Source organism: Cebus imitator, unplaced genomic scaffold (assembly GCF_001604975.1).
Source record: "Cebus imitator isolate Cc_AM_T3 unplaced genomic scaffold, Cebus_imitator-1.0 Scaffold47, whole genome shotgun sequence".
NCBI classification, from domain to species: domain Eukaryota; kingdom Metazoa; phylum Chordata; class Mammalia; order Primates; family Cebidae; genus Cebus; species Cebus imitator.
In genome coordinates, this window is record NW_016107362.1 from 9,045,102 (window position 1) to 9,054,697 (window position 9,596).

Below are 9,596 nucleotides of genomic sequence, written 5' to 3' on the forward strand. Positions count from 1 at the left end.
GGAGCTAAATGGTGAGAACATGTGGACACATAGAGGGGAATAACACACATTGCTGCCTATCAGAGTGTGCAGGGTGGGAGGAGGGAAAGAATCAACAATAACTAATGGGTATTAAGCTTAACACCTGGGTGACGATATAATCTGTACAACAGACTCCCGTGACACATGTCATGGGAGTTACCTATGTAACAAACCTGCACATGTATTCCTGAACTTAAAATTAAAAAAAAAAAATAGAGCGTGGTTTAAAATATGTGGTATTTAAAAAAAATTCAAATCCTTTCTTGGTTGTATTACTTAGGTGGATAATTTAGTGTTTCTAGTATATAACTTATAACACAGTCAAATAATATTATACTACCAGATTGTATACAAATTTTAGGGAAGTGTATTTCCACATTTCCATTTCTATCTCTTTCCACCACCCACCTTCTCCTCAGACAAAACAAAGCAAATACAAAAATCAAACAAATCCTTACTGTTTTGGTAGAGTACTTGACTTTTACTCATTGATGGTGGATTTAAACTTCTGACCTCAAGAATTATAAAAGAATAAATTTATATTGTTTTAAGCTATAATATTTGCAGTAATTTATTAAAGCAGAAATAGGAAGCTAATACACTTCTCAAATTTCAGGGATTATTATCTTTTGTTGGTTAATGATTTAAAAACAATTATATACTGTGTTGGTTTCCTTTTGGCTGTTCCAGGTTGGAAGATAAGTCTGACCTCTATTACTCCATCTGAACTGAAACTAAAAATCCTAATATGATTTCTTAAAACATTGAGGCAATTGTAAAGATTGCATAGAGTTTCTTGTTTTATGGATAAAAGTATTCTGCAGTGCATAAATTTTGTGCAATTGATGACTTGAAGGTAGAGAAAGTGAGTGGTATAAAGACGGTGCCTTCTAATAGTAGCAAAGAAAGTAATTTATACTGCTGTTTGGTGAAAGTATGATGTTTAGGAAAAGAGCTTTGCAGTTACATCTCAGTCTAGTTTTTTTTATTTTACTCCTTTTTACCTGGTGATTCAGGCAAAGTGTTAACTACTCTGAGCCTTGATTCTGTTGTCTACAAGGCAAGGAAAATTTCCTGATGAGTATTGTAAAAAATATGATTTTTGATTTATTATCTCTTCTAATGAAAGATTAAAACTTTAAACAATGCAGAAATTCAGGGCCAGGCTACCATTTCCTCTTAAAAAATGGTTAAGGTTGGGGAAGAGGGGTGTAGATGCCTGGTGAGCAGCTAGAGGCTTTTGGATAAAAACTGGACTGCTAAGAAAGCAATTGTAAATTTCTATATGATAAGTGATATTTTTATAGTTAAAGCTGAGACTTGTACTGTCTGTATGAGGTTTTCAAATTGGGACTATCCTTTAGTCTCAAGAGTGAGCTAAAACTGAGCCAAAACTGAGAGCCAAAATTCTTTTGTTCCAAGGAAAATACATTGAATGATCTGGTTGATTAACTTCAAAGTAAATCCCAAAACATTTGGTCTGATTCAGCCCCCTGATGGAGCCACGGTCTCCCGGGTGAGCACTAGGCCTTACATAAAAGGAAAATAGCAGTTACTGAATTTCTACCATTTACAATTTTAGTCCTTAAACCACATGACTTCACAAACCCCACACCTTTCATCATGGATTTTCTTCTCCCATCCTCTGACTCAGCTCTACCCACTTGCTACGTCTCCACTGCTTTCATCTTGTTTGTCTCTGTCATTCCACACATGTTCATTTTTGATAAGTTCGTGCCTATATCTGGTCCACGGACTTCGGCTGTTCTTTAGAACCTTCCTGATCTCAAGGATGAAAAGGTTAGATTACAGAATAAAACTTGAAATTTTATGTTATATCACTCGTCTAGGATATAAAAGTTTTTATATTATACTTTATATTATCCAGACCTAGAATTAGGCTACCTAGTTTGAAACCTTGCCCACTGTTTTCTATCTGCATCTCTATAGGAAAGCCACTTAATTTTTTCTTAGCCTTAGCTCCCTTATATGTAAACAGAGACAAACAATAACGGTACCTTCTTCATTAGGTACCTATAAGAATTAAATGACTAATATATGCAAAAGCGCTTAACACCGTGGTGCCTGACAAGCACAAGATAAATTAATAATCACTGGTATTTCAAAATGTATGAAAATATATTACGAAAATTAATGACTGCTAATTATGTCATTCTACTAATAAATATATTAATTACCTGGTTTTTATTACATTGCCAGTAATATTTAAAATATTTACTTTTACTCAAAACACCTAAATTTTTGATTATTTCTTTTCTGTCTAGAAAGACCATGTGTTTTGCTAATATAATCTTACCTTCTGATACACCATCAGAGGCATCAGAATTATAGACCTAGTGATTGTTACTGAACTGCTTTTGCAAACTCAATGTCCTGCTTTACAGACCAGTAAGGAATCAGGTAACTCATAGCTTTGGAGACATTGTTTTATATTGTTTAATATATTAAGGCAGAAGTCAGTGGGGAGGAGGAAATGAGGAGTTGTTATTTAACAGCTTTAATGTTTCAGTTATGCCACATAAATACGTTCTAGAGATCTGCTGTACAACATTGTGCCTACGGTTAATAATATCGTATTGTCACTTAAAATTTATCAAGAAGGTAGATCTCATGTAACATATTCTTAACCACAATAGGCTACATAAACAGTGTGGATTGCTTATGTGTAAATGAATATCCCAAGGATGATCTAGACTTGTTTATAATTTAATACGCCCACAAATCATTTAGGGAGCTTGTGAAAGTACAGATTCGGAATCAGGTCTTCAGGATGGTCTGAAGATTTTGCAAGTACTGTATAGTAAGGTCCCAGGTGATCCATCAATACTGCTGTTTCCTGAACCACGCTATGAGCAGCAAGGTTCTATGGTATGGGGGACTGCAACAAGGATAGGCTAAAAACTAAAGCACATTAGCTATTTTGAAGTCCACTATTGGTCGTCCAGTGCATCTTCTGCACAAACTTGAGATGAACATGTTCTGTGGTTTTGAGATTTCTTTCTTTCTTTTTTTTTGATACTGTGCCACTGCACTCCAGCCTTGCTCTGTCACCAGGCTGGGGTGCAGTGGCACGATCTTGGCTCATTGCAACCTCTGCCTCCCAGGTTCAAATGATTCTCCTGCCTCAGCCTTTTGCGTAGCTGGGACTACAGACGCATGCCTCTACGCCCGGTTAATTTTTGTATTTTTAGTAGAGATGGGGTTTCACCATGTTGGCCAGGATGGTCTCCGTCTCTTGACTTCATGATCCACCCACCTCGGCCTCCCAGAGTGCTGGGATTTCAGACATGAGCCACCATACCGACCAGTTTTGAGATTCTTAATAAATTGTATTACTAAAATGTGCCTCCTAGATAACCTATACTAAGGGAAACATGACTATTTCATCTCATTGATTATTTCAATTATATATATATTTACACATTAGAACTTGGCTACCAAATATGTATCCTTTAAGAAATAAAGGCAAAGTTGGAAAGCTTCTGATTTATGTGTGGTCATAACATAAACATAATAAGTTGGAAGCCAGATCATTAAAAAAATTATTAAAATAATTACTTTGCCAATAAAATATCAAAAGTTTATACCCTACTTCTTCCCTAACCCCTCATCAAAATAATTATAATCTACAAATCTACAAACATAGATAATAATATGTTCATATGCATGTTGCCTTGAAAACCAAATGAACAAATATCGGTTGAGGAAATATCCGAATCCAAGGCAAATTTCTGAAAATTGAAATACAATAGCAATGATTAGAGAACAGCAAATCATTAATATTGGAACATGTATTACAAGGTAAAATATTTTAAAGAAAGATGAATAATTTTCAATTAATGTTTATTTTTAATGGAAAACATGAATGCATCAAAATATTCTACAGAAGAAAATCAAATGTTCCTCAGTAGTTTAATTACAAGAAAAATTACTTTTAAAAATTTAATTCTCTCATCCCTTTAAATAATAGTTTGCTATTTACCTCATGTGTGCAAAGCATTCTACTTCTGAGAGATCTTTTTTTTTTTTTTTTTTGAGATGGAGCGGAGTTCTGTTGCCATCTCGGCTCACTGCAATCTCTGCCTCCCAGATTCAAGCAATTGTCCTGCCTTAGCCTCCTGAGTAGCGGGGACTGCAAGCCTGCGCTACCATGCCCAGCTAATTTTTGTATATTTAGGAGAGACAACGGTTGACCGTGTTGGCCAGAATGGTCTAGATCTCCTGACCTAGTGATCTGCCCACCTCGGCCTCCCAAAGTGCAGGGATTACAGGACTGAACCACTGTGCCCGGCGGAGATTTCCTTTTAATTCAGCTCACGTAGGTCTAGTAGGTCTAGACTGCTCTTCACTCTCTATTATGCTTGGTTAAGATACCGTGTCCTAAATCAAACACTGGCTACCATTCACAATGCTATGCACGAATACAGGTTTATTTTTTCATAAAGGATTTGAACCCAATTAAAACAATATTAGATAGCTTTGCTTTTCCCACAATTTCCCTTAATTTCCTTGATTGTTGTTTCTAATTACTGGAGAATTTTACATTTGGATCCCACTACCTCATAATGCTGTTATCTCTTGAAGTGTTTATGACAAGGTTGGATGTTGCCATGGAAATTATTGTGCTACTACACATTTTATGTTCTGATTTTGATGTAATATTAAGACAACTACGGATTATAGTTGTTCAAATTTTAAAGATTTAGTAATAAAATGACTAGGAATAAAATTTTAAACATTTAAAGGTTAACAGATTTATGTTACAATGTGAACATATTCAGTGTTCCTTTTCTCTGTTATGAATATAGTCATTAAGGGGAATAATACAGTTTAATAACCTTTAAATATATGAAGCTATCATTTTATTACCAATTAAGTAAAAAAATGATTCCTTCAGTGAGTGAAGAGTTGTTTTACTGTCCTTATAAATGGAATTAATTAGGTCCAATACGTACAAAGTCATTTGCCATCTTATAAAATCCATATTCTTAATTGTACCTAACCAGCCACTTTTCAGATACCTCTAATTCATTTAATGTGCATTAATTTAGGTTCTAACAAGTGCTTGAAAGATACAAGTGACCACAATTGGTGTGATTTCTACATATATATAAATATTTTTTATTTACAGGCTAGAGATCTGGTTGCAAAGATACAGAGTAGGAACTGGTCATTGCTGTGCTTATCTCATTAAAATGTTGTATTTTGGCTTCAAAAAGAAAGACACTACAGTATCAATATCAAAATAGCAGAAACCCTAGAGAGCTAGGCGAATTCTAGCTCTTGGATATTAGGTTGCTTTCCCATATTTTATTTTTGGAGTGATGAACGGCTCTTTAAATAGGTCTTTACAGAACTATTGTTTTGACTTGCTTCATTATTTCATTCAGCCTGCTAAAACATCATATCCTAAGAGAACATCTGAACACCCCATGAAAAATAATAGTTCCGAACCCTCTGTACCTATTCCACTTTATTTTTCTGAGCACCAATTATCACCTGGGATTATATATCCTTTATGTAAAAACTGAGATATAGTTGTGATATCCTAATGCACTCACTAGAATATAATTTTCATGAAGGAAGGAGCCTGATTTATTTTACTCATTGCTGATCTTAGCATCTTGAGCAACACCTGGTATAGTATGTGCTCAATAAAAATGTTTTCTTGGGTGAATTAAGGAATACATTACCCACTGGGAGCACGGCTATAGAGCAAAGCATGCAGATTACAAATTTGGAACCAACTCTTACATGGATGGATAGTAGTCAATTGTATTTGAAAACACACCAAAGTAGGGATGGGGCAAGTCAACTGCCTGAAACACAGATGGGCTCACCTTATCCTCAGGTGTCTGTATGTATATTTAATTTCTTGATTTTTACCTTTTCCTTGCTTTACATAGTTTTTCCTCACACACCACTATTTTCTTTTTAATTCAAAATGAATTGAAAGTGAGAGAGATAAAAACCAAAATAAATGAATCTTTATTGTACAACTGCTAAAATTTTCACAAATGGCTAACAATAAGGAATGAGAGAAACAGATCAGAGAAATTGGGCAGGGAACCTTTCATTGTTATTTCTTCATGCAATATATAACATGTGGGAAACACATTTAGTAATCTGTCTTGTTGTTTATATTGAAATAATTGTTGCCACAAACAGACGAACTTCAGAGTGCTATATTTTTTTCATTAAAATATTTAGTTTTAAATATTATTTAACATTTCTTAAAGAGTTTTTTTTAATACAGTGTCCTTGCTGTGCAAATGGAAAGGCATAACAATTCCACTAGGACAAAAGGTAAATTCTAAAGGAAAAACAAATTGAAGTAGAGAACGATTTTCTTGGATTTGTTTTTCTTTATTTATGTTTCCGTCCATACACCATGTCATTGCTCATATGCCTCTGGGCTCTTTTAGAAATGATCAAGACAATATTAACAATTGATCTTCCACATCTAACTCAAGATAAAAGCCAAACTAAATCAATAATTTCACCATTGTACAACACTTTGCTGTAATTTACTTCTAGGGTAATTTACTGCGTGTGTGCATGAATGATCGAGAATTTTATCCCCAAGACTGTCTTCGACTCAGCCTTAAGGCACTGTTGCAAAAATGTCATTCTACTCACTCTCATGTTTTATGTGCCCCGAGCAGCTATAATTTTGGATCTACTAACTGCAATTAATTTCTGCACATTTCAGAGAAAGGAATGTGGTTCCACAGGTATCATTTGTATTTCTATGCTAACTCATAAACTTAGGACATTGTATTAGGTTTACCGAAAATGCAGCGTGAGAAAAATCACTTTACAATCAGTGGGAGACTCCCAGGGGGTAGATTATTTCCTAGGAATAAATGTGTGACTGTGTGAGAGAGATAGGATCAGGGCTGAAAACTCACTTGTTCATTTCACTATGCCTTAGCTAAATAACTAAGCATGTGGTGACAATATGGAAAGAGGGATTCCATTAAGACGGTCTCCAGGGGGTTGAGACAAAAATCTTGTGATGCCTGTGGTTGCGACCTGAATTGGCCATTCGAGGACAGATCTTCATTTTTCATGGTTGTTAGAGTAATAATAATGGAGCTTGCTCTCCACAAAATACAAATAAAAACATAACATTTAAACAAACAAAAATGAAAATTTCACAAATGCTAATATTCTATCTAAAACTTTTTTTTTTTTTTACAGAATGAACCCAAATTCTAAGGCTGCATCAAAAACATGAGTGTTGTTTGTGATCAGGTCCTAAGTGGATGGGGCAAGGGACTATTAGCCACGAATGGTTCTTATGCTACCTCAGACTAATTAAGTAACATTAATCAAGTCATTGGACATTCCAGTGTTCCCAGAGTCTCCTGGTGTGTAAAATGGAGATGCTCCCTATCCTAAAGCATAGCTAAAGTGCTAAAGTGCTAAAATGGTATTGTGGATACAAAAGGACTTGGAAAGGCCATGCCAGTGTTTTGCAAATAAAACTATAAATAAAGATGCCCATATATATACATATATATGTATGTTCGTATTCATGGAGTCTACATTTTTAACCAGTTTATTAAGCAATTCAGGGAAAACAGCAAGATGGAGAATAAAAGAACTGTAGCTAAGAAACAAGTTGATTGTAAGAATGACTATAAACTCAACCAAGTCAATTTGGTCATTTGTTATTATTACGTGATTTTTTACTAAATATTGATAGATCTCTTACAATTATAGATGTGTGGACTCTTAGGTTCTTAACTCCTAAACTTACTTTCAACTAGTAATAAATGCAAATCTCAAAATCATTCTAACATATACAATAAATATACAGTTAACTAGAGCACATGCATACTTTTATAAAGCCTCAGTTTACTAAACTTTTAGGATTTTTGATTGTATCTTTCTTAAACCATCATCAAGATATATGCAATGATATTTTAACAAAATTTGATGCATGAATGAGGTCATACAATCTGCCTATAACTTCTCTGGACAGAGGGCCTATCAGACCACTAAACTTTGAATGCTATACCTTCTTCAAACAAATAAGAAAGTATCTGTATAATATTTATTTTGTTTCACATATTTTAATTTAATCCTACCAGTTAATATAATCTTCGATACCATGATCAGAACACAGGTTTTGTTGGAAGATGGATCAGAGATAAAGGTAATTGAAACAATAGCATCTCTGAATATGGATTAAAGACTTGAGTATTAAAAAAAAAACAAAAACAAAAAAAAACAAGCAAAGCTCTTTCTGACTGAAATTCCTCAGATTAGTAATTACCAATAAGGTGTAGATGAAAACAAATTTACACATACGTGTCATTTTGCCTATTCAGAAAGATTTTAAAGTAAATTGCTGGCAGTATGAGGGCCCTATGTGTAAATTTATCAGTATATTTCTCTACTTCTTTGTTCTAATCAGAGTATGGCTCAGTCACCCAGTTCTAATATGGTCAGTTATTCTATGATGCTTGTTTAGAAGATGTAAATTTATTCCAATGTGTTTGATATGCTAGGGAACAATTTGAGTGTAACGTTAATTTTGCTTTTATTTAGAGGCAATTTCATGCCTGAGAAACTCTAAGTGAATATGGGAAACTGTCCCCAGGTGAACTGAGCCTGGTATGATACATAAACTTCACATACGCAGCACACTCCTTAGTTCATCATAACATGTGTGATGAACCACACCTGTCCACATGTGGTATGTAACTTTCAGGTAACACTTCTACCACCTCATCATCAGCAACCTTTGTTTTCAAATAAATGCCATATTAATTGCAGGATTTATGTATTTCTTGACCACATAACATGTAAAATTTTGCTACTTTTTTTGGTTGCTATCATTTCCTAAATGTGTTACTGTTGAAGTTTTCTTTTCTTTTTTTTCTTTTTTTGAGACGGGAGTTTCACTCATGTTACCCAGGCTGGAGTGCAACCTCCGCCTCCTGGGTTCAGGCAATTCTCCTGCCTCAGCCTCCTGAGTAGCTGGGATTACAGGCACGCACCACCATGCCCAGCTAATGTTTTGTATTTTTTTTAGTAGAGATGGGGTTTCACCATGTTGACCAGGATGGTCTCGATCTCTTGACCTCGTGATCCACCAGCCTCGGCCTCCCAAAGTGCTGGGATTACAGGCTTGAGCCACCACGCCCGGCCTACTGTTGAAGTTTTCAAGTGTTGTTCATGACCAAATTTTCTGTGGCTGGGCAATTTTTTTTTAATGGCATCATTTTGTTTAGCATAGCGATTCCTAAGAACGTGAGATTTAATTGCAGACATGACTGGATTTACAATGAAACTCCTCACATAGTGTTTTCAGATGTCTGCAGCACTGGCTAGAAGCACAATCAGCATATAGGCTACCTTGTGTAGCGTCTATGTAATTCTGTAACTACTCTTCCTTACTTTCATAAGAAGTGGTGATTGGTCTAGGTACATCTGAGTAAAGTGCATTGAAAATAGAGAAAGATGATTGGGCATGCTGGCTCATGCCTGTAATCCCAGAACTTTGGGAGGCTGAGGCGGGATGATCACCCAAGGTTGGGAGT